Source organism: Microtus pennsylvanicus, chromosome 1 (assembly GCF_037038515.1).
Source record: "Microtus pennsylvanicus isolate mMicPen1 chromosome 1, mMicPen1.hap1, whole genome shotgun sequence".
Classification (NCBI taxonomy): Eukaryota; Metazoa; Chordata; class Mammalia; order Rodentia; family Cricetidae; genus Microtus; species Microtus pennsylvanicus.
Window position 1 is genome coordinate 6,491,126 of NC_134579.1, and position 19,436 is coordinate 6,510,561.

Here is a 19,436-nt window from a genome sequence, read left to right on the forward strand (position 1 = left end):
TTTTGACCACCTTGGGCAACAAACATACACATGTTATATATACATGCATGCCATCCTGAGTTTCCAGGCAAAGTATATTAGCAAAATTCTCAGTAGTATTTGTTATGTACCTAGCTGAAAGTGTTAGTGATAAGCAAGAGGAGAGGAAAGAAATGGAAGGCTAATTCTCCAGACATATGCAATTGTTTTACAGTGTTAACAAACAGGTAGAAATTTTTTAAAAATTTTTCAATGATTATTATCACTAATATCAGGAAAAAGCTTTTTTGTTAAATCTCAGTACAAACCTTAAATAAACTTCATGTTTTGCTTCACGTTAGTTTCTTTCAAAGAACATAAAATATTTAAGTGGCATAACAAATATGCTTGGAAAATACACATGAACTTGCGAATGTGATTCATTCTCTCAGCTCTCATCTGTTTAGACAGTAATTGTATGCAGCATGAGACACTGCAGGGCTAAAATACAGGAAACAGTTTACCTGGCCCCAGATACCCAGACAATAGGCAACTTCCCAGCACACTGAAGCATATTTCCTGAGGGAATATATTTAATTATTGTACCAGTAAAATCAATGGATATTCAAGTTATTTCTCCAGAGAATTAAACATTTATTCAACATTTACACAAGAAGAACCAAGAAATCCTCACTGCCTTATGCTCTGAGCCACAGTTAATTGCAGTTGAACCTTAATTTTTAATATCTTTTTAATTATAGTCATAAAAATGACCTAAACATTTTAACATATCAATGAAAAACTCATAAACCTGCAATCCATTTCTAGTATTTGATTTTAGTTAAATTCCCACTTTATTGCAGAAAGAAATTTCAATAAATCCATAAATAGCTCATACATGCAAATCTTTGAATAACCTCTTCATCTTTTTATAATCACTGCTCTCCAAAATTTATCAAGAAAATAGGACCTGTTAAAGTGAAGATAAGGAGAGGGAACCCATCCAGCCTGTATTTGTGTGTGTGGGAGAGAGAGGGGGTATAAACAGAAAGAGCGGTGGGTGATGTGGGATTCCCCTCTGTATGCTGTGAATACTATTGGTTAATAAAAAAAAAACCTGTCTTGGGCTTGTGCAGGGAATTGAAGTAGGTGGGGAAAACTAAACCGTATGCTGGGAGAAAGAAGGAGGAGTTAGAGAGGAGCCGTGTATCCCTGCCGGAGACAGATGCCAGAACTTTACCCAGTAAGCAACAGCCTCGTGGCAATACACAGATTAATAGAAATGGGTTAAATTCAGATGTAAGAGTTAGCCAATAAGACACTAGAACTAATGGGCCAAGCAGTGATCTAGTTAATACAGTTTTGTGTGATTAATTTGGATCTGAGCAGCAGGGAGCAAGCAAGTGGTCTCCTTACAACAGGTGGGTGGGAAGATGCAAGAAGAAAGTAAAAGGACCTATACACTTAGGAGGTTGATGCAGAGGAATGGCCATGAGTTTCTTTCCAGCCTGGAATATGGATTAAGACTGTCTCTTGATGCAACTTATATAGGATTCTTAACCTAATAACTTGGCAATTTCCAATAGCATGCAAACATAATTTTTTTTTTACAGAATATGTGTATATTGTTTAGTTACTTGGTAATCTGAAACTCGATTTCTGTAATGTAGGTTTGTCAGTCTGCAAAAATGTTAACCCTCTCCAGTTACCTTTAACTGGATTTGAAATACAGACAATATGAATCGGTATCTGTGTGTATGTAAATATATATATATATATATATATATATATATATATATATATATATATATAATTTGTATAGGCCCTCTGTTTGTATTTATACACACATATACATACTCAACTAACAATGGGAGGCTATAAATTATTGTTCACAGAGGGTAGTTCAATTAGTCTACATTGGGTAGATGCCCTGCTATACTTATTGTTAGATTTGTAGTTTCACATAGTTTACAAGACCTCTGCAAGACTGGATTTCAGTTTACAGAGATTAATACTAATAATGTACCATGAGGGGTTGTCCTCAAGATTAAACAACATAATTTATGTAAAGCTACAAACATGCTGGTGGCACAGACTGAACACTGCACAGCCTCTAGCTGAAGCAAGAATGATAATCTATATCTTTAAAGAACTGCAGAGTTGAGCTTTGCTGTGAGCTGTAATGTCTGCACCAGGACACACTTTGCCTCTGGCAAAGATCTCACTTCATTTAGCAGATCTAAATAGTGCTTTCATTGGTGTCTTTTAATTTTGCTCAATTGTAAGTATTCAACCCACATGTTACCACAAGGTACAAGGAGTGGTACCCCAATCACCACTGATGGAATAGTGAGAAAAGTTTTTGATTGCTTATTTCTTGGTGTTATTTGTATTTTATCACTAGAGAGAGGCTTGGATTATAAAAGAAGAAGAACACTTTGGAAACTGACAGACATTTATTTGCACAGGAGATATGCCACTTATTACCTGAATAAATCTGAGGGAAAAAAATCATCCTCCATGTAACTGTTTCTCCTCTCTAAGCCAACTTAATAATATCTAGCTCACAGGGATATTGTAAGGATAAATGATTAATAAGATCTGGGCCTGGCTTTTAATGGGACCTTCATAAAGTAACCACTCTTATTTTCATTCAGCATTCCTTAGAAACAAATATAAATCAAGGAAATGCAGTAAGAATTAAATATGTATATAATAATTAATAATAAAGTTTAATCCAGATTATAAAAAAGAATATACATTTTCCTATAAAATTATTTAAAGAATTTCTTACAAAATATAGTTAGAGAAGTTATATAATTTTGTCATGTGGTTAATTAATGTAGATGAAAGAAACAACTCGATCTCATCTGCACTTCGCAATGCTGAAGTTGCTTCTGTTGCCTCACATTTGATGACTTATATGCCAATCCCGGAATGGTCTCATTTCATGAAGCACAGAATTGAATTAAGATGGGGAATTTTTGGTAATTATACCTTTCAGGCTTATAAAACAAGAACAGACACTGAAACAAATGTCTTTTTACTTGGCCCACCTGAAGGAATACAGTCCTGCCTACTCATTATAGCTTTCTATATTCTTCTAGGAGGAACCACTGTATCCTTACTCCTCTCTTCACCCAGTGTGTATTCTAAACACCCATCACTACCTCTGCGAAGGCAAGGGGACATTATTTTCATCTTGAAAGTATGGTGATGTTAATAACTGGTAAGAATGATTCTTTTCACTTCAAATGTAATTTTAGAGTGAAGATAATAGAATATTGGAACTGAAGTGACTTTTCCTTGCTGCTTTTTTCATTTTTAATTTCTCATTTTAAAAGTAAATATTAGCATGAACTCTTATAAATATTAATAGTGTGATGCCATCAGAAGCATCAAGGTCAACTTTGAATAATTAAGATTCTTATTTTTATAAATAACACGCCTATATTTTTAATAAATGTGAAATGGCATAATAAAATAATTCATTCAAATAAAGAAATCATGATCTATAGGACACAATGCCAAGTCTATATACATAAAAATGTAGTCAAACTTTATATCCCAGTGCTTTGGGATAGATTGAAAAGCAACTCTTCCTGACCTTTTATCCAGTGTTTTACATTTTAAAAAGAATTGTGGTTTAAATTCAGGTATACTATTTTAAATGTTTTCCAGCTTGAACAAATTTGTGTTGACCTTGCATAGATGTACACAATTCTTTAAAGTATAATGCCTTTTCTATACTTTAAAGTCGTTTTTCAAGTTTTAAAAATAATTTTTAAAATATGTTTTTAAGTAGAAAAAAATTTAAACAGTCTTTAGGAAATACAGTGTTAAAAATGAAATTTCTTATAAGATTAATTGTTTTTTTTCATTTGTAAGACAAAATCAGGCATCATAATCAAACAGTAAAGAATACAGTTCAACTCCTGTATTTCTTCGAGCTTTGATTTGGTTCAGATAACATCCTGTTTTGAGAACGCAGGTCTAACTGAAAATGGTGAGGCTCACAATGTGTTTGGTTTGTCTGATTTACGTGGAATGTTCAGTAACCAACACTGATGACATTTTAAAAATAGAAGAATATTTCTGTTTTTAAAAATACTTATTTATTATCTATACATGTATTTGTATTTCTGAACACAAGTGTTACAAGTTTGGGAGTGGCCACATAAGCCAGTTGAGGGCACTGGGTACCCTAGAGCAGGAGTTAGAGGCAGTTGTGAGTCATCCATTGTGGGTGCAGAAAACAAAATTCAGGTCAAGAACTCTTAATTGCTGAGTCATCTTTCCAGTCCCATAAAACAAGACTATTTCTGAGAAAGACAAATATAGATGATTGCTGGTAAGAAAAGCCTCATGGAGTCAGAGAGACTACTTCCGTACCATACAATGTCTGTTCAGTTTTGTCAAGGTAGACAATAAAAATGTGATAGCAAGGAGAGGAAGATGTTCAAAGAGACCTACAGTTGGGAGTAGGACTCCTTTAATTATCAATATAGTAGTGAACCGAAGAACAGTTTAAGGGAGTTCCTAAAGCTGTTTTGAGTATTTTACTTTCTGTCTTAATCATCTGGAAGATTTATTTCTTCCTACAAAATACTAACTCCATGCCTACATTGGAGAATAGAGGCTAGCAAGGATGGACAAGAACACACATAGTCTGGTAAACAACAAGGCCTGGGTATAAAAGATACTGCTGTCCCCTGATGGATGCTGTGCTCTAATTCCTCAGCTACCACAGACACTCTGACCATGGCTTACTGTACTATAACTTACATGGCAAGAATTCTCATTTCTGAAGAAAGTAGTTTGAGAAATATTAAAAAGAGAATAAGCAAGGAATGGAGAATAAGTGGACTTTTCTATTTTCTTTATGTGGGTCAGACTAGTAAAGTAAGTCAATCTGTCAAGATAAAAATGACGTAAGTACATGAGAGGAGACAGGCAACGGCAAGGTTTAACCTTTTCTTGCCATGGCCAATCTAATGCTGGGATGACTTTTATCCCTGTTTTCTGGGTTTGTTGTATTTGGGTTGATGTTTTTTTTAGGCAGCATCCTATATGCATCTTAGACTAGTCTTTAACTCACATTATTCTTGCCCCATGTCCCCACTGTTGTTATTATGGAAACACCATGTCCAACTATGGCGATTTCTTAAGGATATATCTCTGGGAATAATGCTTTTATATTTTTATTTAAGGTATTTTAGGTATATTTATCTCATTTTCAGCCCTAAAAAGACAATATATGCATTTGAACACAAGCAAAACCAGCACACATATATAGTACCTGTTGTATGTATAAAGTGTGCCAAGGCATAAAGTGTACAAATACATGTATATATACTATATATTACATAGTTTATTAATCTTTGACATAATAGTTATATAAATCAAGCTAAAATGTATGACTCTGATTGTTTTCTATAAACAACAACAAAAAGTCATTTCCCACAGCACCTGAATGGGACCACTTTCTCACATCTTCCTATTTTTATTTTAATTAGTAGCTTTCTGAGAAAAAATTAATTCTAAATCTTGGATAGTAAGTGTTAGTCTTCCATTGAATCAATGGCCATTCAATACATATAGATTTGTATTGCAGGGGGATTTCCTGCAAGACAGACAGTTCTCCCATGCAGTCAGTGACCAAAATCTCTTCAGGCTATGTGGCAGTCAATTGTATTATTCTAAGATATTTTTGATGCTTAAATATTTAAATAAAAATCTTCCTTTATAAAGTGCCAGATTGTGAATTTAGAGGGTGTGTGCTAGCTCATTTACAAAATGAGAAATTTACGATGTTATTACCATGGTACTGTCTTCAGAAGTGCTTCCAAAAAAAAAAAAATCTCAAGGGAGCAGAACATAGTTACTATGATCAATAGTTTGAAATTAACGTGTTTTTGGTGCGCAAGATACAAAACTAAGCTTCACTGTGCCTTAAAGGAAGATGGGAAACGATGCAGAGACCATGCCTGTGAGAGAACGAAAGAGCAAATCTGGAGCTCCAAATGCTTTACTCACTGGATTTAATATAATATTGGCAAATATGGCTTTTCCTTTCTTTGTGTATTCATCTTTTTAAAAGTGTGTGAATAAAAATCCCCAGTGTCTCTGATTCTGTCTTCCCATGGTACGTTGAAGGAGTCACAAATACTGAAAATGGGCACAGTCCCAATCAACGATGCATGTGGTGCTAGCAGCACAAATGGAGAAGAGCTGGGTGCAGAACTTCAGCAATTGCTGAGCCTGCCCCCTTTGTTGTTTGGCTCTGATCTAGAAAGAGTGGGTGGTAGTTTCAGTATGACTTATCTCCTTGGTATTTGGAACTTCACGACTATGGATGACAACCAAAAGCTATCAGTTGTTCTTCCTTTCTTAAGTCATATTTTTAGAGAGATGTCCTTGCCTGCATCTATATTTTACTTTTGATAAGTTGTAACCTGGTGGTTAGGAAAGGACGGGAAAAGTCAGCGAATAGGAAATCACTGACACTGACTGTGACTTTCATCCTTCTAGTTAAGACTGCCACTCAGTTGGACCTGAGAGATTGTGAAGTAGAAAAGGCACACTGAGTGTGTCATTAACTCCACTCCAACCTGCTCTGTGTGATGCTTCTACATCCGCCCCTGTAACTCTATTGTACCAGTACCCTTCTCTGCCATTTTCCTCCAGTTGTGCTCTCCTCTTGCCTCTTCAAGATCCATCTTCTCTCATCCAAACTTCTCTACCTTGAATTTATATCTTCCCATTCCTGATCATATGTTAGGAACATTATTTCTTGGGATAATTTGTTAATAACTTTTAGGGAACTGAATGTACCTCTACTTAATTAAAATGAATTGAATTTTTGTTGTTTAATATACCACAGAACTGCCTTAACAGAGAATTTAGATATTTATACCTATGTCCTGTACATTTATGTACTTCAGCTTAAAGTCATAAACAGCAAATACTTTATATGATGTATGATGAGTGCTATTAAATATTTAAATAACCATGCAAGTTGCACATGCTTTTAATCCCATTGCTTGAGAAGCAAAGGCAAGCATATCCGTGTGACTTTAATGCTAGTCTGGTCTACAGAGGACGTTACAGGCTCTCATTTTGCTCTCAACTATCCATGTATCTGTTTAATACAGAGTTTGAGAGTAAAACAGGGCAGGCAAGATGTAGATCCTGGCATCTGCGCTGAGGAGGGAGATGAAGTAAAGGAAGAAAGTCATGTCTTTCGGGCTAGAATCACCACAGGAGGTCCTCAAGCAGCAGTGGGGGAAATGGTGCTTTCTTGGAAACAATGAGAAAAACCAATGTGTAAGATGAAGCATGCTGGAGAATTTGTCCAGTTTCCAAGAAGAATATACAAATGTGAGAAGGGAAAAGTTCACACATTTTCATTTAGAACTCAAAAAATCAGGCAGGCTTAGCAGGAAATATTTTCAAGCAATTGTATGTAAAGATGTGATCCAGGGATACATAAAGATACTGGCAGAGGGTATAATTATTCCTCCCATCTTCTTAGCATGTTTTCTGGAGAATAGGCTGCTTTTGGGGTTTGTTTCCTGGCAGGTAATTGACCTATTTGGATTAACAGAGAGGGAGCATTATCATATAATGTTTTGGACAGCATGTTTCTATCCAGGGCCTTAGGAAGAATACCTATTAGCATCTTTTGAAACAGAGTAAATAGTCTCAACAAAGTTCAAATATCAAAACCTGTTTTGTATTATGCTTTGAGTTTTAAGGAGCCCTTCTAGTGCTATCTGGAAAATAAAATGCAGAGCTCAAAACTGATTATGAGAGAAATGTCCATTTTTAAAGGCTTTTGTGTCTGCTAATGTTTGTCTGGTTACCTAAGATGTATAGTTCCTTTCTAAAGAAACATACCCCAAAGTTTGGAGCATCTCTTATTTACCTATTAAGTTTCATTTCAATTAATATATTTTCACTATTCTCAAAGTTGGTGATGGATGGCAGGTGAATCAGTATGAAAACGGTGAGGCTTAAGTTTTAAACCATATCAATTATGTAATTGCGAAATTTATTTACTATTAACTCTATGCTTTTGCTCCCACATTTAGCCCTGGTTCTAGGTAACAAGTCAGCCGAGGTCTCCATAACTGATCTAGCAATGTGCTATATCTCAAAGCTCCCTGGTTTATGTTTAAGATCAACCTGACTAACAAAACTCTCGCAATACCATAAATTAGCATGGTTAATGGCAAAAAAAAAAAAGAACTCAAACCATTACTTGAAAGAAAAATGTTGTCCAAAGTTCAAAACTCTTCTGAGATTCACACCTCACTCTCAGAGGTGACCCACTGAAAAGACATCAAAAAACAGTGCTGCAAACCCTCCATTCCACAAGGGAGGAGTATTCTTCTGGTTGGTCTCTTTAACTAATTTGGGCAAGCATTAATGAATAGGCTTTCTAAAGGCAAAATTTTTTTGTAATACAATGGGCATTTGATCTTCATTCATGTTTGTTCTTTGCAGAAAAGGTAAATGAAATGAACTCAAATGAAGAAAAAGATAACAAAGAATAGATGTGTAGGTGAAATATTGAGAAATTCCCTGAGAATTGCATAGAGCCAGGAAAGCACAAAAGCGAAAATGACTCATTTTTTATTTGTTTTTCACATAATTCATTTTTTAACTAACATAGCAGTTGATAGTTAGCAAATATCTCCTTCATAAAAAATTACAGAATTTTTCTAACAGAAGACAAAAATTTAAATATACTAAATATCTTGAGAATAGACACATTGGATTTTACTGTTCTTTTGTCAAGCACTTTAATATAGAAGTACTACAACTGTTAAGTTCGTGGTTGGGATGGGGGTTGGAAAGATATAAATGTTACACAAGTGTTCTACATGGCTGACTGACTGATCTGAGCTTCGGTGATTGTAGATAATTGGGATATTACAGACTCAGAACCTTAAGTTCTGAAAAATCTATTTGTTACTCGTTTTATGTGACTATAATTCTTGTCACTGTTATGTAAGTCCCTTTATGTTATATGAGCAGGCCTGTGTCTTCTAGCAACCAAAACCAAGGATATCTCAGATGATACCTAAGCACTTGTGATAAAGATTTCTTACTTAGTTGTAATTTGCCTATCTAATGTTTTCAACAATATATTTGAAAAGTATGTTTACTTATGATTTTTTTCGTTATTCAAAAAACTTCATAGAACTGTTGCTATGTTGGAACATGGCGTTTGAAATAAACTAAATCTTCATTCTCAAATCGTAATACCCATTGGATTCCAAAATAAGCACACTTCATTCTTTCCAGAGTAAGAGCTCTGTTTTCTGCATCATGGACATTGTCAACAATCAGGTACTATCACCATAACAACTACACAACATTTGTAGGCTTCTGAGTATAGACTTTTCAAATTTAGTAGTCAAAAAATCATATTGAGGCAGCAACAGGACTATGCTAAATCTTTCCTGGGCACAATTATGGAGGTAAAAGAGGCATTTCCTCGGGTAGTCAGCCCTGAGTTCCATGCCATTGGACTATCACTCACCTGCTTATTTTGCTGGAATAGGACAGAGCAAATCTCTTCATTAAGGGAGTTTAATTTGCTAAGTCTACATCAAATAAGAAAAGAGCATTCCAAGAACACAGAAAAGATAAAAAATCAATCACAAACTACTGATGATATTAAAATAGCAATCAAAGCAGAAAGTGGCAACATTTGAATGCTTTTCACTTATTATAAGTAGCTGTTGATATCAATGTTGGCAATTGTATGCAATTCTGTCCTAAATTAAATTGGTATTCTAAAACACCCAGGCTTTCAAAGTCTTCACTTCTATTGTGAAACAGACATTTTAAATACTTTAAATGCATCCATACTTTGGGCAAGATAAAATCTAATGCAATTAATCTTCTATCAGAAAAAGTATCTTAAACAAAGGAAGTAATATTCACCTGTGAAATTAAAAATATCCTGAGAGCTTACACAAAACCTTCTAGGTAATCCTCTTAACTTATAATTACCTCTTATATGAAATGCCTTAAATGTTAATTTCACTGAAGAGAAAGACTCAAAATGATTAAAACGAAATAATAAATATAATGGTATGTGTGGTGGTTCAATTGTCTTCACTCTAGAGCAAAAACTTGACCTGACGTCTTCCAGATTTCGGAAGTAAGAATGCCTTTAGAGGACATTTGTTTCATTGGGGTAGGGGGAAACTGCTGCTGTGGCTCCCACAGAGATCATCAGACAGCTTGGAGTAGCTCTTTCTTTCCTTCTTTCCTTCATGACCTGTGTATCCAACTCAGGGACTCTGGTTTTGGATCAAGTGTTTTCAGTTGGCTGAGCTACCTGGCAGCCCCTGTGGAGAATTATCTTTAACAACATTGTTTTATTATCATGTTATCTTATCATGTAAGGGTTAGACAGTTTCATTTCCTTTTTGAATTTAGAAAGCACTATAGTGAAGTAAGGAGAATAAATATTCTTTGCTGTGTGCTTCCCTTCTCAAAGAAAGGTATAAGAACCTTCAAAAGTGCAAGTTTTCTTCTGAAAATCTCAGTAACAATTTGTTTTCTTTTTCTTTTAAACTGGAATTGTGTTTTTATTCGTCCTCAGTTTTCACTCTTGGGTACCTAGTAGCTGGAACATTGCTAATATTTATGCATAGACTGTCATCCAAAGAAATTATCAGATTAAGGAGAAAGCAATCAAACACAAAACCTAAGAGATGTAACTTCTTTTCTTAAGCGACTCTTGAGAGAACAATGTTTGCTATTGACCTAAACAATTTCAAACAAGATATAATAGGGTAATTTTATAGCAAGAGACAGAAGTCTTTATAGTCAACAACCACCAACAAAAACAGACAACACACACACACACACACACACACAAAACCCAGGATAACACAGCACTTTCCCTTAACACTGTCCTGTTCTTTCTGTATAGCAATTAATACATCATAGCACAAAGGAATCCCATGTTTTCTTTAATTAACCTCAGCATTAAAGTTATTTAACATCAAGTAATACCCTTTTGTAGAGTTGGAGATAAGTGCAGTCTTGCTAGCTTTTTTAAAAAAGAAAAAGTTAGCTTCTAAAATGTTCACAGAAATGGGAAGAGACAAATCCATAAAGGTCATTCATCTTTCAGCAGTGGTATTTTCTCACCAAGAATTCTGCTTTCACAGACCTTTCTTCCACTTTAGTTTTCTGACTTTTCAAACAGGTCACAACTACAAGGCTGACAGATAAAGAAATGTGCTGCCTCAAAGTCATTGCGAGTCTCCCTATATTTCACCATGCCCACACTCAGCTTTTTGTCAGACTTCATCTAGAATCAAATCACTATTGGCCAAGGCCTTGCCCACGCAAAATGGCAGTTAGAGTGCCCCAATGAGCTCATAATAATGCTTATCAGTAACAGTCCACACTGGTTGATGAAATTCCAGCCCCAGGGATACAGGGAGTGTTTGCATAAGCTTAAAAAATGTTATCTTCAAATCTATTTTTCTACATTTATTGTACTATCTGAATCAAATAAAATTCTGCTTAATCCAGAATTTCTATAGGGAAAAAAGCACCAAAAAGTATTTCTAATATGTAAATAATTTCCGATTAAACATGAAATGGGTCGAAAAAAACATGGGAACTCTCTCTTTTGTATTCATGAGTGTGTGTGCATGTGCACAAGCTCATGTAGATATGCCTAGAAGTGCTCATCTAGAGGACAACTGTGGATTTTAGTGTCTTCTTCAATCACTCTCAAGTTTGCTTTTTGAGACAAGGCAACCTAGAGCTTGCTAATTTGTCTAGCATGGATGTCTAGCAAGATCCAGGGATCCTCATATTTCTATATTTGTCATTTTTTGTTGCTGTTGCTGCTTTTGTTTAACGTGGATGCAGGTCTTTGTGGTTCATCAAGTGAGACTTCTTCCCAGGCCTTAAAAGATAAATGGTTCTCAGTGTCCTTTTAGTTGAATTGGTATCTTACAAATCAGCCAGGCTATTGTGTGGTGCTAGAGTAGATTCAACAGATATTTAATTGCTGATGATAGTTTCTACAAAACAATGGTTCATATATGAAATTTTCAATTTTCACAGAGCTGTGTAACATCAGCATTCTCCTCACCCTAACAGGATGTGTAAAGAGAAACCCTTCCATAGGCAAAGAATACCTTAAATCCTCCTACCTTCAGTTGCATTAATGAATTGTTAGCTGACTCTCACTGTTACCAGTGACCAAACAAAGAAGTCTAACTTAGCAGAATCTTGTCAGTGTGAGCAAAAGTAAGCCACACAACCTGTTTTATAACTGTGAAAAAAGAGGGATGTTATAAATCATTAACATGAATCAGAATATTTAAAATGCCACATACCTAGTCAATTCTGTGTTTAACTGTCTCCACTTCTGGCTTGTATTAACAATGTCAGTGTGTGATTTTTAAAATGTTTGCTCTGTGGAAGATACATTGATTGATTTTTAATGAGAATATATCCATTTTTTTTATCCATTTTGCATGGGAAACTCATGTTATGTCTCAAAAGAGCTATGCCAGTTTTGCTGTAAAGGTGACCCATGGGAAAGAAAGCTGGGTAGATCTTCCGGTTCTGTATCCCCTGCAGGGCAAGTCAGTGCATAAAGAGATGCAGAGCTCGTATTTTCTCTGTCAGAAGGCCAGTGCTTAAACAGTGCCCTGTCAACACATGGTGGTTCCTCCTGGAACTGATCCTGGTCACGTGTCAAAGACAACAATCAGCCCCTCTCCTCAATATCCTCCTTGCTCTCCTCCTTTCCATTGTCCCCTCTTCCTCCCTTATCAGACCTTCCTTTCCATTGTCCCCTCTTCCTCCCTTATCAGACCTTCCTTTCCATTGTCCCCTCTTCCTCCCTTATCAGACCTTCCTTTCCATTGTCCCCTCTTCCTCCCTTATCAGACCTTCCTTTGCCCCTTCTAGACTGACCATTCTTTTCCTCTTCCTCTCTTCTCTCTTATTCCATTTCCTTCTGCTTCTTTCTATTTTGTAGATTTTATATAGCTAGTTAAAAATAAATTTCACTTTTTTCTCAGTTTTCTGGAATATCTCTACACTAAAATAAATGTCCACTTAAAAAACCAGCAAAAATCCAAAATGTGATTAAATGACCCCTTAGGTGAAAAACAAAACAAAACAAGAACTTGTTTATGTGGTAGATTCATTCATAGTCCTTGTGGTAATGATACTGGACTGGGTTTGCTGGGTTCATACTTAGAAGAACATTTAAAACACGATAAAAAGAAGGTAGACCCTGAAAATCAATGCTGTGTTTTTAATATTCATTCAGGAAAGGAACCCCAGATTTGAATGAAAACTGTAGCTCTTTAGATTGAAGAAAGAAACTGAATTTGCTTTTGCCTCCAATATTAACTTTTGGTCCTCTTTTGAACCATAGCCTTATAAATGAAGTTGAAAGAGTTTTACCGAGAAACTGGTCTAACTTGGGAGAAACACACTGAGTCAGATGAGGGCAGAGCTTAGTCTTTTAAAATCCATGATCTACTGAAAGGAAAAAACAAGCAAGTCAACAGGCTGGTTGAATCTTGCAAATTTGGGTCTGTAATCTCTCTGTCTCTCTGCCTCTCTCTCTGTGTCTCTCTCTCTCTGTCTCTCTCTCTCTCCCTTTTTCCTCTCTTTCTCCCTCTACACCCCTACCTGCTACCTTTGTTTTGAATCCATGGAAATTAAATTTATTCTCACTGGTATTTTTTTTCTCCACTTGTTAGAAAATTTAAATAGCAAGATTTGCTAAACTTACAAAGTGTCTTTACTAAAGAAAGATTCAATTTCTCATTTCTGTCATTAAGGAAAAAGTAAATCATCTCACACAGTGAACCAAAAGTGATGAATTTGGGAAAGGAATACAAGATGAGAGTTTTGGGTGAAAAATGGGTGGGGAGGGGTAAAGGGTAAGAGTAATAAGAACCCATTGCTGTATGGCAGTGGTGGCAAATGTCTTTAATCCCAGCACTCAGGAGACAGAAGTAGACCGATCTCTTTGAGTTAGAGGACAACCTGGTCTACGAGAACTAGTTTCCAGGACAAACCAAAATAAATAAATAAATAATAAATAAATAAATAAAAACTAACATAGTAAGAGAAAAAATATTAGAAAATAATATCCTGTTTTAAATTGATTTAGGAATTCACTCTGGATGAGTCATTAATAGTCAGACAAAAATGATATCTTCCAATGAGGTGAAATTGTTGGTATTTGGGGAAGGGAGAAAAAAAGTTCTAGGACCCAAGTTGAAGAACTCTACACCACTGACAGGGGAAGAATGACCTACCCTGAGCCTTCAATAGCCCACATTCAAACACAATTACAGCCGCTTGTTTTCAATTGTATTTTCTACTACCTTAACTACATTACTGGAAACTTTTACTTTTAGATTTTATTTTAATAGACACAAAATAATCACATATATTTATGAAATATAATGTGATATTTGCTATTTACATTATAGAGTAATCAATTCAAGCTGATTCAAAGGTGTATCAGCATTGATAAATTTTTCTAAAAACATTTAAGTTATATGGCAATAAAAGAAATAGAAAAAAAATTAAATACCCAATTAGAATTCTATGAATGAATTATAGAAAACTCCATATTATGCTAATAAACTAAGTGGACAAAGTTATAATTCATGTGGAATTCTATGCCATTGCATTATGTACTTTTGTAGTCTCTAACGTGTTCTGTTATTCATACTTTTACATGAGGTATCAATATGCTAATGAAAATGAAGCAAAATGTAGTGACATAACTTCTGATAGAACTTAAGCAAACTTACAAATTAACTACATGTTGTTAAATCTATAGAAAGCTATCAGACTGTTAGAATGATGGTTTAAATTTAGTATTTGAAGACCAAGTACAACATCTATGGAGAGTTCTTAATCTCAATCAACTAATGTATTTGTAGAAGGAGAGAATGAATATGCAAATTTATATCCTTTAACATGATAAGCATTTGTTAATTGCTGTCAGAGAGAACTTTTTAAAGAAGATTAGAAATTTTCGTTGAATAAATGTCTCACAATTCAATTGGAGAAAAATAATGATTTCAAGGGGTAAAGGCTTACTTTTCAGAAGGTGAATTAGGGAATTTATATTTCAAATCTGAGGGTATTGAGTATAGGGAGGATTAAACAGTATAAGAAGATAGTAATAAAATATATCTCTTTGATAAGCAAACTATTTTCAAGACATATCTTCTAATGAAATTATAAGAAATCTATACGACTAAATGAACCTCAGGATTTCAAGTAGCTAAGAGCAAAATTAAACCTCTGTCAGGCATTATCAAAGGAGAGAATGGCAGAATCTCCAACATAAATGGAGTGTTGACAAGCCCTCATACTCCACGACATGATCTAAACTTTCTTTTTTTTAAGTGAAGGATTGAAGGTGATTTTTAACATAGAAAGGTATTTTTGGCAGGGAGACATAGATGGAATTTTTGACACAGTTCCAAATTTGTAAGCCTTCAGAGTGAAAAATTGTGTATCCCTAATGGGATCTCCAAAATGGAATGTACCATCTTCAAAAAAAAAAAAAATAGGGGCTGCTGTGTTTGTGGAACAACCAATATGTCACAAAGAATGGAGGTCAATGTGCTCCCAGGATAAAGATTAAAATGAGTTTGAAACTTGATTTTGGCAATAAAAGTGGCTTTTGGAACTTCCCATTCTTGTACAGATCTCTTGACCTGTTGTACGTTTCAAAAATTCTTAGGTATTTCACTGTGGTCAAAGAAGTCATTGGGGATAAGATGGGGAGAGATAATATAAACTCCTTAAATTACCCAGCCTCTAAACTGTTCTAGGAAGACTTTCATAGAAGAAAGTCATAAAGGAATGTACGGTTTAGATTCATCTCTTGACAAAAGAGACTAAACTTTATGGTATTACATCTATCTTTAATAAAAACATGGTTATGAGTTATGAATCGGAGTCATCATTGATTGATAGAACCTTTATGTTAACATTCTCTTTTTCCTTCTACTTTGCTGTCTCATGATTTGGAACTCTTTTATCATATCATCAGTCCCTTAATATTTCTCCTACATAGTTATTTTCTTCTAGCTCGTCATCTCTGTGTTTATACACAGAGGGAGTTTGTATCCTAAAATGCTAGTATTCCAGCTATCTAGATTCTTCTCTTAATAAACGTTTTTGCAGATTCCCACTCCATAAACACTAGTGAGCAGACTACTCTAGCACTATATATTTACTTTACTGCTGAGAATCTAGTCCCCACCCAATCAGTCCTCAGCATTGTTATGCTACCCAGTAGATCACAAGTTGGCTATAATGAATGCTTCGTATCTGAAGTGTATCTGTTTATTTCCATGATAGTGTCTTTGGTGACTTGAAGTTTCTCAACAGTTGATTAATAGTCTTCTAAAACCTGATGCATTAGTAGAAACAGAAACAAAGAGTCATCGTTTCTACATTGTCAGTCTTTTGTCCTATGCAATAAGAGTATTCAACTTTTCTTTACATTCCTTATGATAAAATTTATGTTGGCTGACCATTGACTTATATCTTAAGACTAGAAGAAAACAGATAAATATTTTTTTCTAGTAATATATACAATGGAATACTAATATAAATCAAAATTAACTTTGAGTTTTTGTACCAAATAGTAGGAAGCGTTACAAATATATTTCTCAGATGTCTTGCAAATTTAACCACATTTTACAGCCTAGAAAGCTGTATTAAGGGGAAAAAAGAATGCATAATGAAGGAAGCCTTGTCATACAGACCAAGCTGGTTTTTCAGATGTGTATTGGTATGCTTTTGTGTCTATATGCATGTTCTTCCAGGGGAGAGCAGTTGCACATGTGTAGTGATTTGTGGTTGGTGCCAGGTGTCATCCTTGATCATCCTTCACTGATAGATGGATACTGGCTCTTTTCCTGAACAAAGATTCCCATTTCACCCTCACCTCACCATCCCTTAGGCTCCTCTAGCTTGAAAACTTCCTCTGGAGCTTCTGTATCTCTCCCACTCGTGTGCTGTTGCAAAATGAAATCCCATGCCTATCCAGGGTGAGTTTGGAGAACCTGAACTTTGGTCCTCATGCTTGCTTGACACATGCACTATCTCCCTATCACACCCTAAGTTAATTTAAACAATAGCTTAACAGACAATAAATCATACTAAATAATAAATACTTAAGGTTAGATTTCTCTTAAAACAAATATTGGTTTGGGTATAAGTAGCTTGTTTCAGAAGTTGTCTTAGGGAATTTGATGAGAATTTCAGATGCTTAGCAGGCAGATAGGAGGATAAAAGCAAATGCCCGTGGGACGGTTGTTCTTGGCTGTCTTTCTGATAGATTTTAGAATCACTCGGGATGCAAACCTCAGGAATGGCTCTGAGTGACTCTCTAATCTTGGTTAATTCTCATAGATAGTGGGACCCAAACTGTGGTTGGCACCATCCCGTGAGCTAAGATCCTGGGCGGCAAAGAGGGAAAATGGAGCACATCTTGACCGTTCATCTCTCCCTGCATCCTGACTGAGCACACGATGAGATGCAGCAGATGCCCCATGCGCCTGCTGCTCACACCGCAAACCAAAGTAAGCCTTCCAGCTTCAAGCGGATTTCTCAGATTCTTGGTCCTAACAGCAAGTGTGACTGGGCTATGGTGGATACTATAGTATCCTACCAAAAATCTGATGACAGTCTAGAAGAGCCATCAAAATATTTTCTATGTTGTGAAGAAATGGGCATTGTATTCAGAATCTTCATTTACTTGAAATTTCTTTCATAATAGGGATGCGGCAGATAGTAAGTACGTTGTAATTTTCAGGTCATAGAATCTCATTCATAAACTTCACAACTTTGTTATTGCTACATGAAAGCCACTACAGTGAAAATATTTTTTAAAAAATCTGTCATGTCTGTGTTCCAGCAAAATTTTATTTACAAAAACAAATGATAAACAGAGTAAACCTGAGAGCCCACAACTCACTATCACTTGCTCTAGACCATCAATTTTATCTGATAAGTAAAAAATAATATTGCAGGAAGAGAATGCTCTTACTTGCAGAGAGATGCAGGAGCCAAAAACGTGTAGAAAAATATCTATCTATCTATCTATCTATCTATCTATCTATCTATCTATCTATCTATCTATCATCATCTATCTATCTATCATCTCTCTCTATCTATCTATCTATCTATCTATCTATCTATCTCTATATAGCACATGTTTAGGAAAATAATAAAAATGAATATCAGTAAAGGATCCTACTTGAAAGAAATATAGCTAAAGGATTATAACAAAGTTTTATAAATCAGAAGTGAAATAGTAGCATGTGTCAGAAGTATTTCAACTGTTTTTTTAAATGATAACTTTTCTGATTTAGAAAGAAAGATAAAAATTTAAGCTTATTATGTCAAATACAAGGATTTGATATATAAAATGACACAAACAATATTTTTGAAAAGATGTTTCCAGAAACAAAATAAAATAAAACAAAAGAAGTAGGGTGTGACCTGCTTCCCTCTTACATACTGTAGCATCAAACAAGACTACACACTGTAGTTGGTTTCTCTGGATTATTGCAGTCATAGTGTGTCCTTTCTTGCAAAAAATAAACGTTCTGTAGCCTATAGCATATTTATTGACTCATATAGTTTCTGCATTTTAGTTAAGACAAAGGGGGAGTCAAGATAGGGGGGAAAAACTTAAAATTCAATGACACTGGCTTATAAATATAGAATTTCAAGAGCTATGATTGTATAGAAAAAATCTGATCTGATAAAACTTTTATTTGCAATCCAGGGTTATAAATTTAGCAGCGTTGGCTAAGAAATTTGTTGAAGCTGTAATATTTTAAACTTATTTTTCATAGCACAGAGAATTTACAAAATATTACTTAAGAGGTAGAAGGTACAAATATATTTTAGATCAATGAAAAAAAGGAAAGTTCACAAGTAGTAATTTGGGGCCTATCAAGACACAGAGATCAACAGGTATTTTCATTTGTGACTTGTTAATTTGATTTTCAGTGAGATGGTACCTGAAGAATCTTGACTTCCAACTATATCTTTACAGGACATAATTTTAAAACAAACGAAAGATCAACCAACAACCTTTGAAGGTAATTGCATTCCCACTGTAGTTTTGTAAGCCTGTAATCGAGTTTGCTCATAAGCAATAGGATTATTGCCTCATAAAATAGCCCAGTAGTGCTGTGGTATTTTCCCAATTGTTTTGCTATGAGACCTGCTAAAAAATGTGTGCAATAACTGGAAACATAAACAAATAAATGTCTGAGTTCTTCTTTTCTGTTTCAAGAAATCATAAAAGTGACAATAAATGAGAGAGGTTACATGTAGTCAAAAATACAGAGATGAATAAAGGACATGTATCAACCATAAGAATTTATAGCTTAATATATATTATAGCATGG